This window comes from Mauremys reevesii, linkage group 6 (genome assembly GCF_016161935.1).
Source record: "Mauremys reevesii isolate NIE-2019 linkage group 6, ASM1616193v1, whole genome shotgun sequence".
Taxonomy (NCBI): domain Eukaryota; kingdom Metazoa; phylum Chordata; order Testudines; family Geoemydidae; genus Mauremys; species Mauremys reevesii.
This window is the reverse complement of record NC_052628.1, coordinates 59,394,724-59,422,403: the sequence shown is the minus strand read 5'-3', so window position 1 is coordinate 59,422,403 and position 27,680 is coordinate 59,394,724. Positions and strand designations below refer to the sequence as shown.

The window sequence follows — 27,680 nt, the reverse complement described above, 5'->3', positions numbered from 1 at the left end:
ACATATCCTTAAATACATACTCACTTTGAATATAAGTGCTTGAAGTAATTATATAAATGTATTCAAGGTGCTTATTCTACAGGATCACAGACAGCAGAAAGATTAGGAAGAATAGCGAAAAAGGAAGCAAACTCGGTTATGTTGCAACGTGATTATATTAGCAAAATTTTGTTACCTTATTAAAGGGGCTTTCAGCCAGAGACAACAGTTCTATGTTAAATACATACAGTTGTGGTCATGAGTGTGTTAGTGCCATGTTGGGGGAACTGCCTAGTCTTCCAACAATAACAAGACAGGTCCACTACATTCACAGCAGGGCCATGCTTAATGTGTGCACATGTGTTTTTGTTGAGTTCTCTCATGAAAATCTGAAGCAAAAAATTAGCTGAGGAGAAAATGTTTTTAATGTGTGAAAAGAAAAATCTTGATGTCCCCCCCTTTGGTCAGGGTTGCCACTTTGCTCAAGGAGCAAACTAACCTCCATTGAAAGACAGGCTGTGCTTTCACAGCTCCCATCCTTAAGATTTACAGGGGATGCATATAGTCAGTGTCCTTCCCCTCAGCCCTGCACCAAGATCCTTAGCTGAAGCTCCCCCATTCACCAGTGCTACCCATTTTGGGGACAATGCTGGCCAAGTGGGCAAGTAATTTTCTTGCCCCTCCACAATCTCCATCAATGAAAGACTTTTGGGGAGGTGGGGTTTTTTTTGTTTGTTTTGTTTTTTGTTTTTTAATTGCTGATAAAATCACAGGCTGTAGTCAGATCACAAAATCAGACTTTCACGATTGTGTTAGGGCTCTCCAGCTACACTGGCAACTTTTAAACTATCTTAAAGCATTGAGGTAACTGACAGTACACAGGTTTTATCAGAGACAAATCTGGGTTCTTTTCATGTATCAAGCAATGCTTTGGAAGGAGTTCATCTCCATACAGAGCTGCAACGTAATTCATAGTTATGAATGCTGGGCTCTCAAATTTTAAAATCCACAGTATATACGCTTTTTTAAAAAATATCTAATTTATGTAACAAGTCACCTCACAAATCTAAAACTATGCCCCCATTTCTGTAACTTACTCTCTGCAGGTGGACTCTCTGCCCATTCGGAGCCTTGTTGAAGTAAATGGCACTTCTGGTCCACTCATATGTATCCATTTTTCAGGATCTAATCCACTTCTGCATGAAAAGCAGAATCTATGAAAGTGCCTTTATTTTACAATGCTTATTCACACACGTATGACACTGGTATAGCAATTCCTAGCTCATCAGTAAATCTCAAGGCACCTTAAAAGGAGGTCGGTATCATCATCCCCATTTTACAGATGGGGAAACTGAAGCACAGAGAGGTGATGTGATCTGCCCAACAGGCTTATTTCTGATTTCCACTAGTGTGAGAGAGAAAAGCCCCATCAGATGGGGCTTTTTGTATAAAGATTACTAATATAAAGAGGGGTTGAAGAGAATTGGCCCTTCATAATGCAGGACACTACATAAGAGTTTTGGACTGGAAGTGAAGAACATCTTTTCAACTGAAACTTAAGATAGAATGCAGGAAGTCAGAACACAATTTCCTGAGCTTTATTTAGACTACACTTTTGCAATCAAATTCATGGAGAGATATTCCTTAAATAGCAAACAGCACTGGTTGCTTTAGTCTCTGCAGCGGAAATGCTGTCTCATAAGACACCACATGACTTATAAACTGCCTATATAGATAGATTAAATAGCAGGAAAACTTAATGAAGTTTTCTTCCTGCTTCTGTGTACAAATGAAGTAAGTGTGCAGAACTATACAAATGGATTTAGAATTTGGTTCTCATCTTCCTTTCCTTGTAAGTTACAGGGCCAACACAATGGCACCATTCTTCTAAGTGTCTATTAACTTCAGATAAATTCCTGTGAACATTTATGAAATGACATATGACAGTCCCATGAATGATGAATTTATCTGGATCACCAGTGTTATCTAATGTATCTGCAAATGACTGTATTAAATTCAGTTTAAAATGCCACAAAGATTGCCACACTATAAGTATACAGGACAGAAAATTCAAAGTTAAGACTAACACTCTCTGAAAAAAAAATCATTACATTGGTACGTGAAATCATCTCCCAGGTGAATTGATGGAAGTCTCATTCTTTGGCAGATTTAAACTGGAGTAGAGAAAATGTTAGCGATTCCTTTTATTCTTTAGTTCAACTTCTTTTTAATTCGAATTTACTCTTACCCATTCGAACTTTGGTCTGGCGTGAATTCACTCGAATTAGGCTTCTAGGCTGGTGGTGGAGCAGCGCTTGCACTAGCAGCCAGTGCTAGCCAGTGCACCACTGTGGATGCGCTGGACAGCACCAGCTCTTTTGGAGGTGTTGAACCTCTGCCCAGTGACGAGAATTTGGCTCAGTTCATTTGAATTCATTTTCTGCAATTGGTGAAATGCTGGATTGCAGAGCCTTGGCAGGATGCAGCTCCGCAGAGGGAATTCTCTCAGGAGTCCAGAGGTCCGCAGCCTCTGCAATCTCTCAGGCATCAGGCAAGCTCCTCCAGAGTCCAGGGGCATGCAGAGACCGGTCAGAGAGTGTCTCCATTGCTGTCTGAGCTGAGTGAACGCCGAAGCCTCGAAGCGCGGAAAGCCAGGCCGAAGATGCGATGCAGTGCTGAAGAAGCCGAGCGGAGAGGAAACAAAAAGAAGTGAGACAAGAAAGGAAAAAATCAAAAGCGCAAGCAAAAAAGCGCCAAAGAAAGCAGCCCGCCCCCAGACGCTCCGCTTCCACCCCCGGTGCTGCACCTTCTAGAGAGTCTGGCCCCCACCAGCAGTGTACGACCAGTGACGAGGCACCAGATGCCAATGCGTTCGGGACGGGTCCTCCTCCGGGGAAGATGAGGAAGGGTCTTGAGGAGACGGGCCTCAGACACCCCTCCCTTCTCCACCCTCCCCGACGCCAGGGCCCTCTCTTCATCCCCCTGACAGCCCCCCCTCCCTCATCCCCCCCGCCCTCCCGACGACTATCAGGAGGATCATCACCTCGCTCAGAAACATTTAAAGGATCGGAAAATTACAAACATTTACAAGGGAATATATATAAATAATAAGAAAAAATATAAAAAAAATATTTTTAAGATATAAAAATATAATAATATGAAAATATACAAACATAGGAATAATAAAATAATCCTCTAAGAATAGTTCAAGAGCAGGGAGCAGTGGAAAGCTCAGAGAGAGCAGCTGGAAAGAAAAAAGCAAGCTCCTTCTGGGGAAAGTTTCTCATTGGGAGGTTTCTGGGGGACACCTTATCCTCAGGAGCAAGGCAGCAGGTACAGGGGCCGCAGCATCCCACGATAGCATGGGCGTAGGTGTGCGCTGTGTGCAGGGCTTCTGTGTCTATCCGCCGCTCTGTTGTGTTAGTGATGTAGTGGTGCTCTACTATTGTGCATGAGTGACTTTTACTTTTAGTGGAATTAGTGTACTGTTACTATTGTGCATGTTTTACTTTTAATTTATAAGAATGACACTTAGAGTTTTACTTTTACTTTGCATACCTCAGCCCCTAGCTTAACAGGTTTGACTTTGCATAACAGAATGACCCTTTGCACACTGGCTGGCTTAGATGCCCTCTAACCATCATCTCTTCTGGGCATTGCCTTGCACACAGCAGAGGATGCTTACTGTACCACTTCTTTTTTGCCACTGTAAGGCACAGCAGGCTTTGTGCAAGCTAAGCACTAGCCTGGCAGCACTCTGTACTGTGAACTTGCAAGCACTCTGCAATGAGAGATGCAGCTGCTTCTCAAGATGCACTCTATCCTTCCTTTCTCTCTTTTCGCCAATTCTTAACTGAAATCTCGGACCTGTTCGAGATCGACTGAACTTAAAACCCCACTTCTTGTTCTTAACTGAAAATGACTAGACTGTGTAGCTTGGCTCCTCTCCTTACTGCCCCCTATCATCACTGCAGACACACACGGCAAGGCACAGCTCCAAAGAAAAGCACCGCCCTTGCTGTTCCAGCTCCTCCAGCAGGAGCAGAGAAGAGAAAAAGAGAGCAGAGACACAGGAGGAGAGAGACAGCCCCAGCAGCAGCGCTGGCGGCAGGAGGAAGAGCTCAGGCAGAGCAGAGGGCAGGCAGGGAGACACCTGCCAGCAACGGAGCTTGGAACGGGAACGGAGAAGGGGGCGCGAGGGTACGCACGCTGAGGAGCAAGAGAGAGTTGAGGGAGAGAGCCTCTGCACAGCATCTGCTCAACCGCCCCCAGGCCGCAGAGCCGTCCCCTCACCCAGAGTGACCTGACTCGGAGCAGGGGCCGCCAGCGCCTCACAGTCCCGTCTGCACAAGTGACAAGACGTTGTCGACAGGGGCGCGGCCGCGCTCTGCTGAACAGCTTCAGCAGCAGCAGCAAGCATCAACCAGTCCTAACCCAAGTTCAAACCCTTACTAATATTACATTATTTTTCACCAGGTCCAACTCCAAGTTCAAAGTTTCATTATGTGTGTCAGAAAATTTGTTCTGTGTGGGTGGGGTGTTCATTGTCATGTTGCATAGCCCACAGCCAGTCACTTTCTGGTTAGCTGCAGGGGGTCAACTGGGCAGCACACAGACTGCCATGGTGCACAGGGACAGGGCTGCAGGGTGCACTGTGTGGTGCACAGGTCTGTGGTCATGCACCAGGGGCAGTGTCTGTGTGTGTGGTGTGCTCGCCATCTGTAAAGTGTGGGCTCCCCATGCTCTGCCTGGTCCACTCACATCCTCGGTGCCCAGAGCCCCAAAGATCCTTCACACTCCTCAAGACCCCTCCGATCTCACCCCCCCCCCAACCCTCACCCCTTCCCACACCCAATCCACCCAGCCCCCCCCACCCCCCCCCTTCCAACCACCCCCCCCCCTTCCTGCACCCAACCATCAGTGCACACCACCCACCAGCCAGCATGCTTCCCACCACCCAATCAGAAACAGACTTATTAAGCCAAGAAAGAGATTATTTTTTTAGAGAAAAAAAAATTTCCTTAGTTAAAAAACTTTATTAATTACTAAAACATGTCCTTAGTTTTAAAATTTAAAGGGGAAGTGGGGAAGTGGGGTGGTTGATCAGGCTCTCTTAAAAAAAATCTAGTGGCTTCAGGGGAACCATCCTGCTCCTCGCTGCTCGCATCTCCCCCCGGAAACAGCTGCTTTGCTTCCCGCTGCTCAACAGCTCAGCGCGGGTGTCTCTGATGCCCAAAAAAAGGAGCCCAGCCTCAACCTCAGCTCCCCAGCACACAGAAAGGTCAGCAGCTTGCACTCAGATTGATACAGCAAGCAGAGCAGCATTTCAGTTGCCTCTTCGCAAGGTCCTCTCCGAGTTCTCAGCGCTCACACCGCCATCTCCTGAGCACAAGCACACCCACTCACCATTCTTCACTGCTCAGCCGGTAGTTGCAGAGGCCTCTCCAGTTCCAAGGCCTGCGTAGCCTGGGGTCAAGGCTGGCAGAGGCAGGGCCTTAGGCCGGGGGCATCAGATCACTGCATCTGCAGTCCCCCCGGTGCATCCAGAAAGTGGTGAAAAGGAAGAAAGTTCCCTGACACACGCTAACAAGAAACAGACCTGCCCCACCCGACGCACCCGACCCTGATGCCCGTTGATGTTGGTAAAACGTCCCCAAGGTCCCCCACAAAAATGCACAGCACGCTTAATGTATAGCCTGGCCTGGTTTGCTGTTGGGCTGTGCTGGTGGGCTGGTGGGAATAGCCCCACCCCCAGTCCAGGAAGCCGCACGCGCGAAGGGAATCATGGACCTGACATTATGATATGACCTATGACCTTTTGGACAGTCTCAACGATTGATTGCTTGCTCAACGATTGACGTGGGCTACTGAAATGACCCACCCCAAAGTGGTTCGCCACGCCCGCCCAAAGTGTGTGCCGGCGGCTGTCGACTCAGATGGCTGGGGCAGAGGGCTCAGGCAGGGCAGCTTGCTGCGCTTCAGCTGCTTCAGGGCTGGGCGGCAGCGCAGGACAGCAGGGCACACAGTCAGGGACCACATCCTCAAAGTCCTGTGGAAGACGCAGCCTATCATCCTGAAGTTGCAGCTGCATGTCTCATCCCACACCTGCCACAGTCCTGTGCTTGCCACCTTCGTGCCAGTTTTCTCCCCACACACCACTTGATCACCATGATCCACTCCATTGCTCCACTGCCGCCGGTTTGTGCTTTCTTGTCTCTTGTCCGCCTCTCCTCACCCCGCGCGCTGCGGCGCCCCGGCCGCTCCCTCTCTGACTCTGGAAGAGGTGGAGGTGGTTGGCAACGAGTTGACAACGAAAGTAGCAGAGCGTGCGATCGCGGAGCCATGCTCGCTCAGCGCGCGCTGCTGCGCGCAGCAACGCACCCGCAGACAGAAGACGCAGAAAGCCGCCCCCGCGCTTTCAAGCTTTCAAGGGAGGGAGGAGGGATTGAGTTCATTTTTCGACATTTCCCCCCCATGCATTGGGAAATCCACCACGATTCAATGGGCGGCGAGAGTGCGGGGGGAAGGATAGGATAGCCACCACAGTGCAGTCCGCAAAGCCCGGCCTGGCCCGTGAATGGAGACTCAGAAATTATTGTATTTAGTATGGGATACAAAATTTTTATATTTATCGAAATCCACAAATTCGACTTAAGTAGATTTGAAATAGTCCTGTAGTGTAGACAAGCCCTTAGAAAACATTCTGTAGGGGAAAATCTTGCTCTGGCAGGCAGGCAGACTAGCTGACCTAATATGTGTTTTCCAAATCTAGAGTTTGAGACACCATCAATGGTGAAAAATCAGTGTGACTACCAACTGGTTTGAAATCAATGCCAAGGAGATTCAAGGGTAGTACTGCAGCAGGAAAAGCAACTAATAGAAGGTAAAATGGTACAGATGGATGAAGTCTGGGTGACATATTAGGGAACATAAAAACCTGGGTGAGGGAATGGTCTATGGAGTCACTTAGTCAGAGTGAGACAGTTATCTCCAGTCTTGGAGGAGAAGGGAAGAAGGCAGCAGGATTGAAGATCATCTCAGGAAACTTGAGGCTCCAATGAAAGAACAGGGATTTGATTGGACTGAAAAAAAGAATTCTTCTCTTTCACATATTCACCATTCCCATATACAACCTATACTATCCTCATAACATTTTCCTCTCTCTTTCTATCCTTTTTACTCTTTTAAAAATATTATGCTTTTTTGGAAAAGTAAGATCACTTCCCCCCCCCTCATTCACTTCATCTTCTCTTGTCCACCCCCTTGCAATCTCCCATGTTGCATTGGCTCTTGAAGGAGAAGGGATCATCTTTCAGTTAAGGCAGAGTCCTGAGAGCCAGGATGTCCGGGTTCTATTTGCAGCTCTACTACAGAATGTGACATCGGGACAGGTCAGTTAGTCCAACATTTTCAAACTCCGATTGCCTAAACTTAGGCCCCTAAATAAAAACCCTGATTTTCAGAGGAACTTCAATGGCAGGTAGGAGTGCTCAGCACCTCTGAAAATCAGAACAATTATTTAGCTGCCTAAATATGGATTGTGCACATATTAATTCAGCCTTCATTTTTCTGTGCTTCAATTTACTCATCTGAAAAGTAGGAATAATACTCACATGCTTCACAGTGGTGTTATGGATCTATATTAATTATTGTTTACAAAGCATTTTGAGATCCTGGCATGGCATCCACTATAAATGGGTTTTAGCCAGTTACCTGCTGGAGTCAGGAAGGAATGTTATTTCCCTGATGTACACTGGGTGTATTCTAGCACCCATACTTCCACCTTGGGCTTTCCACTGACTCATCAGGGATTGACCACAGCTGAAAACACGGCACCAGATGGGGTGAAGTTTAATGGTCTGTAATATATAAGAGGTGAGACTAATGGTTCTTTCTGTCCTTCAGCTCCATGCAAGATTAGCTATATCCAACAAGAATATTAAGGGTCCTTAATGGAACAATACAGGAGCTATTTATTGGGAAATGCACACCTGTCTGGCTCCAGCCCAGCTATCATGTTTATTTTTCCCAAGCCCAAACCTAGGATCAAAGGGACCCTACACCATTACAGACTTCTTCCTAGAGAGGAAGGGGTATGTGATTGGGTAGCACAACCTGGAGGCAAGTCTCTATGAGAAAGACATGGAGGAAATGTGGGAGGGGCTGTCTTTTTCTCACAGCCCAGAAGTATGGGTGTCCAGGGTAAGCTCCACTCAGCCAAAACTTGCCACGAAAAAATAAAGTTTAGGTAAGACCCATGCATATATAGGTCTTTTGTTGTTTTATCCATTGTCTCTGCTTTCTACATACCTTTGGGTGAATAAACAACGTGTTTGTTTTGAAGATGCTGTTTCCTGAGTTACTTGAATTAACTGCAGATCACAGCCTTCTGTAGGGAAGTTTCTCACAGGTGCCAAATACAGTTGGGCCTGTCATGTTTACACAAAACTGGGGGTCTGCAACCCAGAGATCCAATATAAAATAGTGGTAGGATCATATAGTTCTACCCAGAGAGGGGTCAAGGCAGTGACTCTGTTATCAGAGAGCTAAATGGAGTCTAAACTTAAAATGGAAGATTTGAAACTCCCTAAGAAATTACTTTTAGAAGCAATGAGTAATGGTACACAACTGTGCTACACAAATTAGCTTGGAGGGTGAATTGGGAAGAGTAATATCTAGTTTAGTCAGAAAAGAACCGCATACTGTTACTATATTTCAATATTAACTGAAATTACATCTAGTATTGTCTCCAATGTACCCCAACTTTAAAAACAAACTTGGTACACCAAAGCGCTTTTTGAAAATTAGTCAGAGTACAATAAAAACAGCTTTAAAAACAGGTTTGAAAGCATGGGTCAGACCCTAGGGTCTCTTTACACCTTTGGGGAAGAACAAAGGATCTGTGAAGCTGCCTTGAAAGGGCAGTTGGAGGTTCCCTTTGAGTAGGAGAAACCTCAACTGGCATAGAGGGAGTATAACAGCTCAGTACAATCTCTCTTAAATTGTACCCAGTGCAGAGTCTCTACCAGTGGCATGAGAAGGTATTGACAGAACACAGCACATTCTAGTGACCTCTGCCACTATACAGCCTTCAACCTCTTGTATGATTCTACCTTGCACTAGCTTATGGGGCACCTCTGAGGCGGTTATGACTTGTTCCAGGGGCTGAACCAACTGCTGGCTACCTTGGTGATGTTGGGAGTGCGGAGGTGGCTTTAAGCCACCTTCACCCTCCCTCCTCCAGACACTCCTAGCAGAGCTCTGGCAAACCTGAAGACAGGCTTTACTATTTGTGTTTGTTTTACTCTTGCCCCTCACTTCTGCTGTCTTCACTGTTATTTTCATGTCTTTGACTCTTTGGGATATAAATAATGTCCTTTCTATAGCTCCGTAACACACAATGCAAAACTCGTGTATTATTTTTAATAATAAAGGCAGAATTGATTAGCTGCATATATACACAAGGGTCAGCTGTTTTCTGTGTTATATCTTTTATTGATATAGGAAATTGCCACTAGCACTGTGTAAAATGGTAACTAGCGCATCCCTTGAATAAGGCACTGCTAACTCTTTAAAGAAAATAGAAACACAAAGGTCTGAGAACAGTTAAACAAGGTCCTTTCTCGTTATAGAAGGGAACAATTCTTCAGGGCTTTCTTTGTTGGCAGGCAAGTAGGCAGCTATTTGAACTTGACTAAGGAGGGAAATTAACAGGTCTAGCTTCTTCTTCGTGGTGGTTGGGGGATAACTTGAAGAATTCCCTTTCTGCAAGATCAAATGAGTAGTTCTGCTTTTCCCTTGTTATAAATGGGAAACAATGCAAATAGCTCTTTTCTCATCTCAACACATTGGTATAGACCAACACAAAATGGAACCTGTGCAGCGGGTTGGTCTCCCTTTGCAAAGAGGGATAATTAACAAACCCCTGGCTCTGCCAATTTGGCTTATGTTCACATAATCTTTACTGCTCATTGCAGAAGTTCTCAGCTACACCCTTCCAAGTGGCCACTTCAGCCAGGGATCATTCAGACAGCCATAAAGGCCCTTTCCTCCGAGCATGGAAGCAAATGCAACCTTTATAGAGCAGGGCGGGAGCTTTTTTCTCACTCCAGTGAAGAGATTTAATCCCTTTATTGGACAGGTGAGTTTAAGGTACACACATATAAGTAAGACATGAGAAGTAATTCTTCTGCTCTACTCTGTGCTGATTAGGCCTCAGCTGGAGTATTGTGTCCATTTCTGGGTGTCACATTTCAGGAAGGATGTGGAGAAATTGGAAAAAGTCCAGAGAAGAGTGACAAAAATGATTAATGGTCTAGAAAACATGACCAATGAGGAAAGATTGAAAAAAAAAATGGATTTGTTTAGTCTGTAAAAGAGAAGACTGAGAGGGGACATGATAACAGTTTTCAAGTACATAAAAGGTTGTTACAGGGAGGAGGGAGAAAAATTGTTTTTCTTAATCTCTGAGGCTAGGACAAGAAGCAATGGGCATAAATTGCAGCAAGGATGGTGTAGGTTGGACATTAGGAAAAACTTCCTGTCAGGGTGGTTAAGCACTGGAATAAAATGCCTAGGGAGGTTGTGGAATCTCTATCATTGGAGATTTTTAAGAGCAGGTGAGACAAACACCTGCCAGGCATGGCCTAGATAATACTTAGCCATGAGTGCAGGGGACTGAACTAGATGACCTCTTGAGGTCCCTTCCTGTCCTATGATTCTATGAAAACCTGTTTGAATAATGGGCTGCCTGAATTATGGCCAGATTTTCAAATCTAATCTTTTTGCGCCACAACTTGCAAAGTCAAATAATTGACTATATATAAATAATTGAGGCCTATACATAAGTTACATGGCCAGCTATGGGCCCAAAATTAGTTTCATGACTGACTGGAGCCACATAACTCTACCTATAAAACTGTAGCCACAAAAATAAAAGGATCAGTTAAAACTGGATTTAAATTAGGAACTAAGGGATTATTTGATTTACTGTAGGTTCTGGTCATGTGATTCATGTGCTATAACTTATGCATAAGAAAATTCAAAATTAGCAGAATTATCGTTTTGCTTCCTTCGCCCCCATTTTCTTTGTTTGTCTCTGATGAAACAGTCCAATCTTTAGAAGTAGTAGCCCACTGTTAAAACGTCACCTCTTGATTAATGTTTGTACAAGGCTTTCATCATAAAGTGCTAAGTGCATTGCTAAACATTATTGTTAACCCTTCAACAAGGCTGTGCCTTACTAAAAGAATACCAGCTCATGTCTGCATTTACTAATGCAAGTGGCATTCCCTTATCGTGTTCAGTGCACAAGACACAAACACAGCATTGTTACAGAGGCAACTCCTTATCCAAGGTTAGAAGGAATCAGTTCCTCAACAATTACTCCTTTTATTGATGAAGCACCGAGGTAGACTTGGATTAGGTGTCTTCCATTTTCAAAGCACCCATTTGTCATTTTTATAGGAAAGATCTAATTTTTCTAGCACTTATTTTCTCAGAAGGTTTCCTGTTGATGTGTCGTTGCAGCAAGGCAAAATGCATCTAACAGTTTTCAATTGCATACTGCATTTCTCCTGCAAGGAAAAGGTCGCCAATAATTCCTGAAGACTAGCTGTCAGCACTGGCAAGTAATTAAAGGTCCTACTCATGAGGACAACATCTTTAGAAAGTCATTAGGTATTCTATCTATAGATCACTCCATGTGCATGAAACACACCCCCCTTCTTTGCTTCAATGAAAATGGACTAACTCTGCAGGGTTCCAAGCCCCTCAATGCCCATGGAAGTCAGTGGGAGTTGAGGGTGCCTACATCTCTCAGTAGGTGTTCAGAAATGCACACCACTACTAGGGCTATGATATCCTGAACACATCTGTACAAATGTACTAGAAAGTTTTCTAGGTGAGAAAAGTTTAAAAACAGCTACTAGATTTAGTGGTGCTGAGAACTGTAAAAACCACAGAGTGAGAGAGTGCCTACCCCAGAGAGCTTTCCATTTTTTTAAAAAGTGTAATGTATCTGTATCTTGAGGATCTTAGCAATTTTGGGTGCTGTCAAGTAATACATACTGTATGCTTCTGTTTTGCTCTGATTCCAGGGGCAGAGACAGGGAGTTATTTTCTTCAGCAGCAGATTCTCCCTAGACTGTACGTAAAAAAAAGAGCAGAATCAGCAAAACTACATATCCAGCAGACTGTTTCCAGCTTTCTACTATGGCTGGATGTGAAGCCAATAAGCCATGGGCCAGGTAGGAAGTATTACGTCTGGACTTATGTGCTGGTGTGTTTGTTGCCAGTGTGCTGTTCCTAGACTGTAAATCCTGTCAGTAGTTATGTCTTCTCTTCTTCTGCACAAGTCCCCTGTGTGTACCAGTACTGAGCACCTGAGTCCAGGGACTGCTATGGAGTGCCCGCTGCATGCCATTTCAGACTTGCCCATTCCAGCCACTTCTGTACCCAACTGCATGGATACACAACCAAGTGTTGACTTGGGATATTTCTTAGTGCTGTCAAGTGATCTGTTTTTTTGCTATAGTTTCATCACTGTCCCACTGCCCTTTAATGGGAACAGCAGGTATTGTTGGTATCATCCATGCTATGGCCAGGCCTTTTTAAGCACTGTTCAGTCAGACAGTAGCAGGTATGTTGTTCTGCATTCTGGAGATCATATGCTACATCAGGGGTAGGCAACCTGTGGCACGCGTGCCAAAGGTGGCACGCAAGCTGATTTTCACTGGCACTCGCACTGCCCGGGTCTGCATTTTAATTTAATTTTAAATGAAGCTTCTTAAACATTTTAAAAACCTTATTTACTTTACATACAATAGTTTAGTTATATATTATAGACTTATAGAAAGAGACCTTCTAAAAACGTTAAAATGTATGACTGGCACGCGAAACCTTAAATCAGAGTGAATAAATGAAGACTCAGCACACCACTTCTGAAAGGTTGCCGACCCCTGTGCTACATATTTGTCATAGTTATACATGGATTGATCATGCCTAAGAGTGCAATAAGCTTTATTTTAAAAATCTTTTTATATTACAGCAGTTTCAGGGAGTTATTTAGCTAACATCACATTTTGTGCTATGGAATCAAAGCTCCACAGGATGAGGGGAGGGTAAAGTTTTACATCAAGTTCTGATTTTCTTTGCTTTTGTCAGAAAGCCTTAGCATGAATCACATGGATCTCATTAGTGATGGCCCTCATTTGTCCTGAAAAACTTCTAACAACCCTTGGATTGGGTGAATATTTTGGTACCTGACCTGTCTCCTAGTTAGATACTTAAGACTGAGGACTAGACGCAGGGAAGGAATACAGGCATACTTGTAAAGCTTTTGCCATACAACACCAGGCCATTGGTCATGTGATCAAGCTCCCAACCGGCAGCTATTTCAAGTAGAGGACTGCAACAAGAAACAGCGGGGTGTGGGGAGGAACAAAGGTGGCTGAAGAGGAAAGCTCATAACAGTCTTGAGAGAAAACCTGTACATTAGGGTCCCTCTGTAAATTTAACCCGAAGTTAGCAATTCTAATTACTGCAGATATTAAAAACAAAACAAAAAAAAAACCTGTGACATTCAGGAAAAAATTCTTCTCCTTTCACCAGCTGCTGGTACCAACATCAGTCTGGAAGACTTATTTTTAAACATAATTCCTGGAAAATATACTGGGCTATTTGCTCCATCTGCCACAAGAGTGTCACACAAAGAGATAAGACAAAAGGATATCCATAGATATCAATTCTGAAATGACATTTAGAAGACAAATGCTATTTCCAGCCTAAAAAGACTTCAAGATTTAAGAGCCTGAGTGGCATCAAAGCAAAGAGTAGGAGCGAACAAGAAGAGATACCACAGCTTGTACTTCCAAGTTATGGATTATCAGTTTTCCTTTTGTTCATTTTAGAGCCTTCACATGCTGAACAACATTGCCCCTAAACATAAATCAAGGGTGTATGAAAAGAAAAACACTATTAAAAATGCAGAAAATGCAAGTGCAATGGTTTCACATTGAAAATATTATGACAAAGGATGGAACATTAAATTATAAAACAGCCCATAAAGAAGGGTCCTGCGGGAGCCAAGGAATTCCAGCTGATGCCAACATGCCTTCAGTTAGTCTTAGGATTAGTCCTCCATTGCTGGCTTGTAAGAGGTTTGATTTCAGTGCCCAAACCCTGTTTTTGAAGTTTCAGATTTGCATGGAGGCTCCTGAATAACCATGGGCCCTTTTAAGAACTGGTACAGTACTGTAGCTAATAAGTGGTCCATTTGTATGAGGACATAAGAGCATTCAGGGTTGATATCCAGCCTGATAATGCCATTCAATGTGGTTACCTTTGAAATATAAGACTTATGGAGCCACTTCACATGTTGCTTTTTTAAGAGGCAGCATTGTAGCTCTATGTAGACTTGCGCATGACCTAAAGAAGGGATCAGCAACCTTTGGCACGCGGGCCATCAGGGAAATCAGCTGGTGGGCCAGGACAATTTGTTTACCTGCAACATCCACAAGTTCAGTTGATTGCAGCTCCCACTGCAGTTTGCCACCATTGGTGTGGAACGGCGAACCTCGGCCAGTGGGAGCTGCGATCAGCCGAACCTGCGGACACTGTAGGTAAACAAGCTGTCCCTGCCTGCCAGCGGATTTTCCTGATGGGCCACGTGCCAAAGGTTGCTGATCCCTGATCTAAAACAAGCCAAGGGGTGACAGGGGGAGGAGGTTGACATGTTCCCATCATCATGGGTTAGGAGTTGCTCCAGCCTAACTTCTCAAACAATTCCAGCTTCCACATCAAGGGTGAAATCCTGGTCTCATTGAAGTTAATGGAAAAAACTCTCATTGACATGAGTGAGGTCAGTATTTCACTCAAGTGTCTAGAAACATACAGCCTTGAACAGTCACCACCTGACCACAGCCCTCTGTGGTAAACCAACTACTAGAGCAGTAGCCCCAGTTTAGAAGCTTGCATGAAGCATTAGAGTTGTTAACGGGTATATTAATATGCATAACACTTTGACTAAGAAACCAGAACATATAAAAATCAACGTGGCACATATTAAATGGATTTAAAAAAAACTAGTATCAACAGCTTCCACCCCTCCATCAACCTCAGCCTGGACCAATCTACACGGGAGGTCCACGTCCTAGACCCCACGGTGCAAATAAGTGATGGTCACATTACCACCACCCTATACCAAAAACCTACCGACCGCTATGCCTACCTTCATGCCTCCAGCTTCCATCCCGGACACACCACAAGATCCATTGTCTACAGCCAAGCACTGAGGTACAACCGTATCTGCTCTAACCCCGCAGACAGAGACCAACACCTAGAAAATCTCCACCAAGCATTCTCAAGACTACAGTACCCACACGAGGAAATAAGGAAACAGATCAGCAGAGCCAGACGTGTACCCAGACGCCTCCTACTGCAAGACAAACCCAAGAAAGAAACCAACCGGACTCCACTGGCCATCACATACAGTCCCCAGCTAAAACCCCTCCAACGCATCATCAGGGATCTACAACCCATCCTGGACAATGATCCCACACTTTCACAGGCCTTGGGTGGCAGGCCAGTCCTCGCCCACAGACAACCTGCCAACCTGAAGCATATTCTCACCAGCAACTGCATACCGCACCATAGTAACTCTAGCTCAGGAACCAATCCATGCAACAAACCTCGATGCCAACTCTGCCCACATATCTACACCAAGAACACCATCACAGGACCTAACCAGATCAGCCACACCATCACCGGTTCATTCACCTGCACATCCACCAATGTAATATATGCCATCATATGCCAGCAATGCCCCTCTGCTATGTACATCGGCCAAACTGGACAGTCTCTAAGGAAAAGGATAAATGGACACAAATCAGACATTAGGAATGGCAATATACAAAAACCTGTAGGAGAACACTTCAACCTCCCTGGCCACCCAATAGCAGATCTTAAGGTGGCCATCCTGCAGCAAAAAAACTTTAGGACCAGACTTCAAAGAGAAACTGCTGAGCTCCAGTTCATCTGCAAATTTGACACCATCAGCTCAGGATTAAACCAAGACTGAATGGCTTGCCAATTACAGAACCAGTTTCTCCTCCCTTGGTTTTCACACCTCAACTGCTAGAACAGGGCCTCATCCTCCCTGATTGATCTAACCTCGTTATCTCTAGCTTGCTTCTTGCTTCCTTATATATACCTGCCCCTGGAAATTTCCACTACTTGCATCCGAAGAAGTGGGTATTCACACACGAAAGCTCATGCTGCAAAACGTCTGTTAGTCTATAAGGTGCCACAGGATTCTTTGCTGCTTTTAAAAAAAACTAGGTGGCAGGTCTTAGAACATAATTGTTACTGGGGAATCATCACTGAGCAGATGTGTTTCTAGTGGGGTCCTACAAGGATTGGTTCTTGGTCCACTGCTATTTGACATGGGAGAAAATATAAAATCTCTGATCAAGTTTGCAGAGGACAAAGACTGGGGAGTAGTAAATAATGAAGACAGGTGATCTTCTTTTGTGATCATCAGATGATCTTCTGGATCATTTGGTGAACTGGATAAAAGCAAATAATGTGTGTGTTTCATTACAGCCAAATGTAGCATCATACATCTGGAAACAAAGAATGCTGGACATACTACAGGACAAGAAGAATGGGGGGGGACGGACTCCTGAGAAGCAGTGTCTCTGAAGAGGACTTGGGGGGAACCCAGGGTTGTGTGGTACCTCGCTATCACCTGCCCTTAGCCTGAGGAAGTTTTGTCTGTGCCTGCTGGGGGTCATCTCTCCAACTCCACCAGCTGTGGGCAACACAAGCATTCCCTTTCTAGGCCTTATAGGCCCTGCTGTTGCTCAACAGCTTAGCAATAGACCCAGTCTAACCCCCAAGCCCTGTGAGAATCTCCCTGAAGTCCACTGGACGCTTGCAGTATTCACAAATTTCCTGCTTCCAAAGAAATGGTACACCTCAATTTACCAGTTACACCTCAGACCTCCATGCTACTTGACACACAGAATTTAGATATGTTTATAGTAGGAAAAACACACTAACTTTATGTAACAATGCATTGGTATTCAAGTAGTCAAGTAGAAATACTGAAAAAAGGGTTACATATAAAACAGAATAATACTTCTTCTAGAGCCTTAAAAAGATATTCTCATGTTTAGTAGAGCATTGCTCCCTCAAAATCCTGGCAGCACTTCACAGCCAATTTGGCTGTGACCCTTCTTTCATGAGATAACCACACTGTTTGTCCCCTACATGAAGGATTCTATGTGTTTCCTTGTACCCCAAGATAGACCAATCCCATTCTTTGTCTTTATTCATAAACACGACACCCCCTGCTGTTTGTTTCATACTGTATATTTTCTCTTGTAGATTTTGCAATCTTTCATTCTGCCTCTGGCTTAGTATGCAGATGGAATACAATACATGAGTGACCAGACAAGGAGATAGGTGTCTGTTGCCTTAGAAGTGTTCCTTTCAGACAGGATATGTCACCTCCTGGTGACCTGCCTTAACTCCAAGACCTTAAAACATAATTTTACTATACAGACATAACTCCTTAAATATTATCCATCCATCCATCCATCCATCCATTTCACAATGATTGATGACCACTAGGCTATTGGATCTTGGTAGAGACCTCACATACCATCCTTTGGTAAACTATTATGCAATTCCCGTAAAACCCTGTGTACCCCTTGTGTCCTCCATCAGTTGGTACCAAGTGGTCCCTGGGTCACAGCAGATAATCAGCTCAGCATCAGTGAAACAATGGGGGCACAGCTCAGCGTTCATGTCGCACTCCCCATCAGTACCCGGCCCAAGCTGGGGAAGATAATGATACAACCAGCAGGCCAAATTCAGTGATGGATCCTAGTCACATGCCGCCTGAGGCATGTTGTGTATATGCTAAGAAGAAGTTCAACAATGGGGCCAAAAAGGCTAATGAGATCCTTCGAAGTATAAACCAGGGAATAATGAGTGTGAGTAGGGAGGTTATATATTTCTTCTGTATTTGGCATTGGTGTGACTGCTGCTGGAATACTGTGTCCAGTTCTGGTGCCCATATGTCAAGAAGGATGTTGAAAAATCGGAGAGGACTCAGAGAAGAGCCATGAGAATGATGAAAGGATTTGAAGACATGCACTGTAGGGAGACACTCAAGGAGCTCAATCTATTTAACTTACCAGTGAGAAGGTTAGGGGGTGACTAGATTACTATCTGTAAGTACCTACATGGGGACAGAAATTTCATTAACTAAACCATACCTCTAGCCTGCAAATGTATAGCTAAAATCAACTGCTAGAAGTTGAAGCTAAACAAATTCAGACTATAAATAAAGACACAAATTTTAACAGTGAGTAATTATATATAGGAACTTGGAGCAAAGATTGTGGTAGATTCTCCATTACTTGACATTTTTAAATCAAAATTGAATTTCCCCCGCAAGATATGATCCAGTTTTAACAGGAATTAGAATTGAAAATCCTATGGTTTGTGTTATTCAGGAGGTCAAACTAAATGAGCACAATAGTCCCCTTTGGATTAACAGTCTATGAAGTCTCGGTTCCATGTATTATAAGAGTCGTACTTGAGATCTGCGGGGACTTGCCCAGATCCATTTATGCACATAACTAGTTGCAGGCACTATTGCAGTAGTTATTATTGGAAGGAAAGCAGTGAGAAAAGGAGGAGCAAAGGGGGTGTGACTGCAAACTGATGACACACACTGGAGTTTGGCAGCTGTCCAAACTATTGTCAATCTCTCAGACATATCCCCATTTCCAAACCTGTAGGGGTACATTCTCCAGTGTGATTGCCAGAACATCTGCTACTAACCATAAGGACAATGGTTGGCTGCTTGCAGCACATGGACAGCAATCCCTACTGAAAATTTAGTATATATATATATCAAATACAATGCTTTTAGTGCACTGAAAAGTACTGCATAATACTAGTTTCTAGTTTGGTCTTTGAAAATGTAAGTGTGTGGTAAAGAGGAGTTAGGCTATATAAGTGTATATAGATATAGTACTATCATGAGATTTCTATTGAAATCAGTTGTTTATATTGCTGATATAGGAGTGCAGAGTGCCAGTTATCAGTTTTTATCTTGGAGCAGCTAGATAACAATCCAGTTAACTATGAATGCAGACTGATTTATCTGGGCACACTGTTGCTTACAGAAGCTTTCACAGATATGGTGCAAGGTCTTCCTTTGGCATCAAAATTTAATTAAATGCTGTCAATTCGCCTTTGCCTTGACTTTGATTATTTGAATTTCAACTGCCTTTAGGGAGAATAATATAAATGTTTATTTCTCACTATTCCACATCTGTTGTAGTTTAAAAGACTCAGTGGCCAAGAATTTTATGAAGCATCACTTAGTAATTATTCAGGAAATGATTAGTCAATACATTATATGCCGAGTGTAAGCACACCCTCTGTTGTCCATATCACCATAATATATGTCTTCTGAGAGTTAGATTAATATACAAATTTACACTGTTACCTACCAAAGGGATGTAAGGGTCTGTCTCTCCACAGTGTCTGTTTTTGTGGGAAAAAGCATTCATCAGATATAGCAGAGTACAGAAGAACCTTGGTTCTGTGCTGAAAAACAACAGCTATAAAATCCTTTGAAGAACTTTTTTCGAAACCACAATTAAGGCTTTGACAAAAAAAATAAAATGTCATACACCACCAATCAGTTTGCATTCCATGAAATAGGTATGTGCTATAATAAGACAAGGGAGAGCAGATTTGCTGCCATTTCACACAGCTGTAAGTGGCATGCTGTTTTACAAGTATTCTGAAACCAAGTTTAGAAGGATTCCAGTGCTAATCTTGGCATCATAGCCAAATCAATATTTGTGGAATTATATTTCTCCTGTCAAGAAAATCCCCATGTTGTTTCAGTTGTTTCCTATTCTTGTTGAGTTTTTGGGTTTTGCCATGTCTCTACTCTACTCATAGACTTTAAAGGTCAGAAGGGACCAATATGATAGTCTAGTCTGACCTCCTGCACAACACAGCCACAGACTCTCACCCATCCACTCCTGCAACAAACCCCTAACCTATGTCTGAGCTATTGAAGTCCTCAAATCATGGTTTAAAGACTTGAAGATGCAGAGAATCTTCCAGCAAATGACCCATGCCCCACGCTGCAGAGGAAGGCGAAAAACCTCCAAGGCCTCTGCCAATCTGCCCTGGAGGAAAATTCCTTCCCAACCCCAAATATGGTGATCAGCTAAACCCTGAGCATGTGGACAAGACTCAACAGCCAGACACCCAGGAAAGAATTCTCTGTAGTAACTCAGATCCCACCCCATCTAACATTCCATCACAGGCTATTGGGCATATTTACCGCGAATAGACAAAGATCAATTAATTGCCAAAATTAGGCTATTCCATCATACCATCCCCTCCATAAACTTATCAAGCTTAGTCTTGAAGACAGAGATGTCTTTTGCCCCCACTGCTCCCCTTGGAAGGCTGTTCCAGAATTTCACTCCTCTGATGGTTAGAAACCTTCATCTAATTTCAAGTCTAAACTTCCTGATGGCCAGTTTATATCCATTTGTTCGTGTGTCCACATTAGTACTGAGCTTAAATAATTCCTCTCCCTCCCTGGTATTTATTTTTGATATATTTATAGAGAGCAATTATATCTCCCCTCAGCGTTCTTTTGGTTAGGCTAAACAAGCCAAGCTCTTTGTGTCTCCTTTCATAAGACAGGTTTTCCATTTCTTGGATCATCCTAGTAGCCCTTCTCTGTACCTGTTCCTGTTTGAATTCATCCTTCTTAAACATGGGAGACCAGAACTGCACACAATATTCCCGATGAGATCTCACCAGTGCCTTTATAACGGTACTAACACCTCCTTATCTCTACTGGAAATACCTCACCTAATGCATCCCAAGACTGAATTAGGTTTTTTCACAGACATATCACAATGGCGGCTCATAGTCAACCTGTAATCAACCAATACTCCAAGGTCCTTCTCCTCCTCCGTTACTTCCAACTGATGCGTTCCCAGCTTATAACAATAATTCTTGTTATTAATCCCTAAATGCATGACCTTACACTTTTCACTATTAAATTTCATCCTATTACTATTACTCCAGTTTACAAGGTCATCCAAATCTTCCTGTATAATATCCCGGTCCTTCTCTGTATTGGCAATACCTCCCAGCTTTGTGTCATCCGCAAACTTTATTAGCACACTCCCACTTCTTGTGCCAAGGTCAGTAATAAAAAGATCAAATAAGATTGGTCCCAAAACCGATCCCCGAGGAACTCCACTAGTAACCTCCCTCCAGCCTGACAGTTCACCTTTCAGTATGACCCACTGTAGTCTCCCCTTTAATCAGTTCCTTATCCACCTTTCAATTTTCATATTGATCCCCATCTTTTCCAATTTAACTAATAATTCCCCATGTGGAACTGTATCAAATGCCTTACTGAAATCGAGGTAAATTAGATACGCTGTGTTTCCTTTATCTAAAAAAAATCTGTTTCCTTCTCAAAGAAGGAGATCAGGTTGGTTTGGCATGATCTACCTTTTGTAAAACCATGTTGTATTTTATCCCAATTACCATTGACCTCAATGTCCTTAACTACTTTCTCCTTCATATTTTTTTCCAAGACCTTGCATACTACAGATGTCAAACTGACAGGTGTGTAGTTACCCGGATCACCTTTTTTCCCCCTTTCTTAAAAATAGGAACTATGTTAGCAATTCTTCAGTCATATGGTACAACCCCTGAGTTTACAGATTCATTAAAAATTCTTGCTAATGGGCTTGCAATTTCATGTGCCAGTTCCTTTAATATTCTGGATGAAGATTATCTGAGCCCCCCGATTTAGTCCCATTAAGCTGTTCGAGTTTGGTTTCTACCTCGGATGTGGTAGATATCTACTTCCACATCCTCATTCCCATTTGTCATCCTGCCATTCTCTCTAAGCTCCTCATTAGCCTAATTAAAGACTGAGACAAAGTATTAGTTTAGATATTGGGACATACCTAGATTATCCTTAACCTCCACCCCAGCATCCGTGTTTAGCTGTCCCACTTCTTCTTTCTTTGTTTTCTTCTTATTTATATGGCTATAGAACCTTTTACTATTGGTTTTAATTCTCTTTGCAAGGTCCAACACTACATGGCTTTTGGCCTCTCTCACTTTATCCCTACATGTTCTGACCTCAATAAGGTAGCTTTCCTTGCCGATCCTTCCCATCTCCACTCCTTGTAGGCTTTCTGCTTTTTCTTAATCACCTCTCTGAGATGCTTGCTCATCCAGATTGGTCTACAACTCCTGCCTATGAATTTTCCCCCCTTTCCTGGGATGCAGGCTTCTGATAATTTCTGCAACTTTGATTTGAACTAATTCCAGGCCTCCTCTGCCTTTAGATCCACAAGTTCTTCGTCCAATCCACTTCCCTAACTAATCTCCTTAATTTTTTTAAGTTAGCCCTTTTGAAATAAAAAACCCTAGTCACAGATCTATTTTTGTTTATCCTTCCATTTAGTTTGAACTGAATTAGCTCATGATCACTCAAACCAAAGTTGTCCCCTACAACCATTTCTTCTATGAGGTCCTCAGTACTCACCAAAACCAAATCTAAAATGACATCTCCCTCTTGTTGGTTCAGCAACTACTTGGTGAAGGAATCCATCAGCTATCGCATCTAGGAAAATCTGAGCCTTATTATTATTACTAGTACTTGTCCTCCAGTCTATATCTGGGAAGTTAAAGTCTCCCACGGTCACACAATTCCCATTAGTATTTACTTCATTAAAAACATTAAAGAGGTCTCTATCCATATCCAGATCAGATCCCGGTGGTATATAGCACCCCAAGCACTATCCCAGCAGAGGCTCTAGTAGCTTTCTTCCCCAATGCATTTCCTTGATGGATGAACCAATTCCAGTCTGTGAAGCACATTGGGCTCTTTCTTGAAAGACATCAATCACTACTGTATGTATTCACTGAAGAGCATAATCAAATGTTATCAATTAAGTCAAGGGAGAGAGCTTAATAAAGAGATTTTTAGGAATAGTGATTCACTTTGACAGTAGTTTCCCTTGTTTTTCTCTACAGCTATTTTTACAGCTAATACTTCCTGAAAGAAAATCTCTTCCTTATGACCCAGCTTCTCCTCCTGCTTGATCCTACCCTGTGCTTGTTTAGAACATGAGTCTGTTGTTGTACACATGGCTGCTATATCCAGACATCAGCATTAGAACATCACTGCAGGATGAAGCAGGAAGCAACAGTGGGTGAGCAACCTCTCAGCTGAGGTTTAATAGGAGGGTACACTGATTTGTACATATATAGCTGTACATGCACCATGTTTACATATTTTTATGTATTGTAACATATTGCAATTAAAATTAATTTTAAAAAATTGCTTCTTGGTCCTTTTTCCATTCCTTCACTCGAGCTCTCTTGAATTATACTCTGTTATTTTCCATGCTCCCTCCTCCTCCTCCATTTCTTTCCCTATATTGTTCTCTTCCTCTATAGTATTTTAGTATTGCTTTCTCCAGCACTCTTTTGTTCTTATCCATCCTTAATCTCTCTTCCCAGTCTCCCTTCCTTTGCCTCCACTCCCCCAAATCTCTTGCCTCATATCCATGACCTGTTCCTGGCACCCATACCCACCTCCTTTCCAGGCAACACTTGTCACTCATTGCTCCTGAATAAACTGCCTCCCAAAACAGCCATCATCCAGGCCCCCAAAATTAATCAGTATTTATCCCACATGGGAATTTAGTCTCTTCTCACCTTTTACTTGGGCAACAGGAAAAGAGCTACAGTCCCTCCTCCACCTCTTTCCCAAGTCACAGGAATAGTAAGGACAGTTTTCTACTCACCCCAGATCACAGAAAAGGAGCTGCTTCTTTCTTTAAGGGAACAGAACTAGAGGAGTCTTTCCATTTCCAAACAGTTCTCACATATTTATCTATACATAAGTGGAGGTACCTTTTTAACAGCTTGAAAGCTCAGTCTTAAAGCCTACTAAACTCTTTTCTCCTCATTCTTTTATATTAGGGTGGGCATGGTTAGAGAAGCACAAGAGATTTGGACACAATTCCCATTCAAATTAAAAAGGGAATTAGTGTCCACATCCCTTAGGCAGCTTTGAAACACTCGTACACCGGGATCTCCAAATAAACAAGCCTACTTTGGGCTACACTTAATGTCTGTTCCTGCTCCCAGTGAACTTAATGGCAGAACACCTGATGACTTCAGTAGGAACAGGATTGGGTTCTATACTTGCAGGATCTAAAAATATACCCTATTGATTTAACACGGCCATTTTTGTCCTTAGTATTTCGAGAGGGGCCTGCTAAAGTGCTTTTGCCCATTTACCCCCATCCACTGTGATTAGAGTCCTATGCAAAGGTCTTGTTTAAGAACCTTAGGCTGCAGCAGAAAGAGGATTTTGGGGGCATACACAAACACAAGTGACTCATTTTTTTATATTAGTAGGAGGGAATTGGATAATTTCCAGAAGCCTACTATAGCTGCTCGTGATAGGATCAATGCAGAGCAGGGAAGATTTAGAAAACGTGTGTATGGGAGAATGGTCTAAATAACTAGGGAGTCTGAAGAGACACTAATCTTCATTGCCTCTCCCCATCTGCCAGAGGGCTTTGCATGCATTCTTGCAGACTTAAGCACTAGCATTTATATAGCACTTTACAATCATAAGCAAATAATGAAACCACGACAAAACCCCTGAGAGGTAGGTAGTTGTCTCCAGAGGAGAAACTTAAGATAGTTTAGTGACTTTTCACTAAGGACACATGGAGTTATGTTGTCCACTGGTAGCTGATGGGATTTATCGTTCAGTACACTAGAACTCCAATTTGTCAGCCACATGTCTTAAGTGTTTATCAATTGGCTCAAGATAGCCACTTTTCTCCTCCATCCTGCCCATATTCCAGACATACCTCCCTTGAGTGAGCTAATACAGTCATACAGAAAACATCCTCCCAAAAGCCAGGCAACATACAGTAATTCACACATTATTACAGGGCATCTCCATATCACAGAAGTCCTGCTGAAGTCAGTGGAACCATCCATAGGAAGGTGAAATTCACTCCTGTGCAGTGGGTTAGTGCAAGGCTGAATAGCATAAACCTTCAAAATAAGTAGTCTATAGGTCTTGCACTGGCCCCTCTCCAAAAGGGTGAATTTCACGTGTGACAGGACTGCAAGACAGGATCCTAATCTTATCCTTTTAGGATTGTACAAAAGATACATTTATAATGTTGCTCGTGAAGCAAACTAAGAGTGCTTCAACAGGATGCAGTGTGGATTTTAGTTTTTAAATGCTTTTTAAATTGAAATTTTTCCCTTTGAAACTGAGGATTTGGTGGAAGACTCAATGGTGTTTCATGGAAGAGAGTTTATTTAGCCAAGCCAGCTGGCCCATTCTCCCAAATATAGCAGTGACTCCCTGATCTGGGTCCTCAGGAGAGAGTTCAGAAGATGATTCTTTGGACCAATCAATGCTTTGCTCATTTTATATAAAAAGAGAGGGAAGTCATTGGCTCACTGACAGGGAGGGGCAAAGGGGGCAATGGCCCAGGGGCCCAGGCAATTTATGGAGGCAGCAGCTGGGAGCCCCAGGTCCTTTTAAGTCACTGGGCAGGCCACAGGACTCCTAGACATGTGTGGGGTGGTACCAGCAGCAGCAAAGGCAGACGGGCGGGCATGTGGAAGCCCTGGCTGTGCCAGAAGACAGTGCCCAGCAGCACAGCTGGCAGCTCGCTGGGCACCAGCAATGCAGCCTGCAGCAGCTCACTGGGCACCAGCCAGTGCAGGCGCAGCACTACCCAAATATCAGTCGGACTGTGTCCACGTGGACACGGCTTGTGTGCGCGTGCACCAGCTGCCTCATGTAGTCCAGCTCTGGGTCCATGTGGTGACACCATGCTGGGCCTGGAGGCCTATTGACTGTTCTGCCCTGGGGCCCGGAATTGCTGTTGGTGGGCCTGTCCCCAGTCTCCCACAGCAGGCAGAGAACTTAGGTGCTTGTGCCAGAGGCCAGCATACACTTGCCAATATTTAGAAACATTTCAGAATAGTCAGTTGTCCACATAAGCAGAGCCTGGAGAAAGGTTTTGGGATAGCTTCAAGCTGCAGGAGAAGTGAAGTCTGGGCACTTGTGCTGTGTACCTAGCTGTTCCCACTTCTAAAAATGTCCTTTTCTAGTATCCATTTTCTCAATAAGCTAGGGATATTTGACATATGAGGTCCCTGAAACTAGAGCTGTGTGTGCATTCTAGTAACTTTTAGCAGTGGTATTAGTCAAGTGCTTAAATCATCATCAGGACAACACTGTGATGATATGCAAGTATTGTCATCCTCTTTCACAGATGGAAACAGTAAGGCAGATATTCTAGGTTAGTGGTTCTCAGCCAGGGGTACATGTACCCCTGGAGTATGTAGAGATCTTCCAGGAGGTACATCAACTCATCTAGATATTTACCTAGTTTTACAACAGGCTACATAAAAAGCACTAGCGAAGTCAGTACAAACTAAAATTTCATACAGACAATGACTTAGTTATAGTGCTCTCTATATATTATACACTGAAATGTAAATCCAATATTTATATTCCAGTTGAATTATTTTATAATTATATGGGAAAAATGAGAAAGTAAGCAATTTTCAGTAAGAGTGTGCTGTGACACTTTGGTATTTTTGTGTCTGATTTTGTAAGCAAATCGTTTTTAAGTGAGGTGAAACTGGTGGGTATGCAAGACAAATCAGACTCCTGAATGGGGTACAGTAGTCTGGAAAGGTTGAGATCCATTGTGCTAGGTGACTGGACTAAAGCCCTTGGACAGTTCAGTGCCAAAGCCAGCCTAGGAAAACATCTGTCCCTCACTTGCTCTCATTCCCACGATTAATCCACCAGAGCAAGCTGCCTCTGCTATTGAGCTGCCCCCCTATGACCAGATGTTAAAAGAGCAGCCCAATCAACGGCCGGCAACAACCTGGGAAGGACCCTGCAGCAACCCTAGCACCACCAGCAGCAACCTAGATAACATTATCCCTACTCATGTAAACTGATGTGGTATCCGAAAGGACAAGATTTGGCCTGTGAAACCCAGTTCTCGAAGATAAGCCTGGGGTGCTGCAAGGGGCAGGAAACCATGAATAACTATGAGATCTATAAGAAAAGATTAGTTGTAAACTTCCCCCCCTTGGCATCAATTTACAATGTCATCTTCACACATAAGAAGAACCACAGATTTCATTAGTTATATCTAAAAAGGAAAGTGGAGGTTAGCTTTGACATTTGAAATTCCACATACATTAGGAAATGTCTGGCTACAGGTCACAGAGGTCACTTTTTTGCATGAGGGCAATTCTTCTAATATAGAATGTAATTTCTTAGGGTGTTCTTTTACAGCTGCAAGAATTCTATGGGAAGTTCTGACTCTTCAATATTTGTTTTCATGCCACACTGAGACAAAAAAGTGAAAAATTTGTGGGTTTTTTTGCATGCACAGAATGGAAATTCCAATAATTTTGATCAAAATGCATTTTTTTGAAAGTCCTGAAATCACAATGCTTATTTTGATGTAGGTCAAGATTAAACTGCCTTTTCCCCTAGTGATGCATTGCGTTATGGGAGTTATTATCTGGGAGGCTGATGG

The 27,680-nt window shown here is 43.3% G+C and overlaps 1 long non-coding RNA gene across 1 annotated transcript in view; it reads right to left on the bottom strand.

Annotated features, from left to right (window-relative positions):
- Positions 1–27,680, bottom strand: part of LOC120407463 — a 168,764-nt gene that overhangs the window by 56,180 nt on the left and 84,904 nt on the right. Inside the window, exons 3-5 of the long non-coding RNA XR_005599988.1 lie at positions 12,049–12,124; positions 7,693–7,838; positions 1,077–1,175 (exon numbers count right to left, since the gene is read on the bottom strand). This is a non-coding gene — a long non-coding RNA (uncharacterized LOC120407463). The remainder of the gene's footprint in view (positions 1–1,076; positions 1,176–7,692; positions 7,839–12,048; positions 12,125–27,680) is intronic.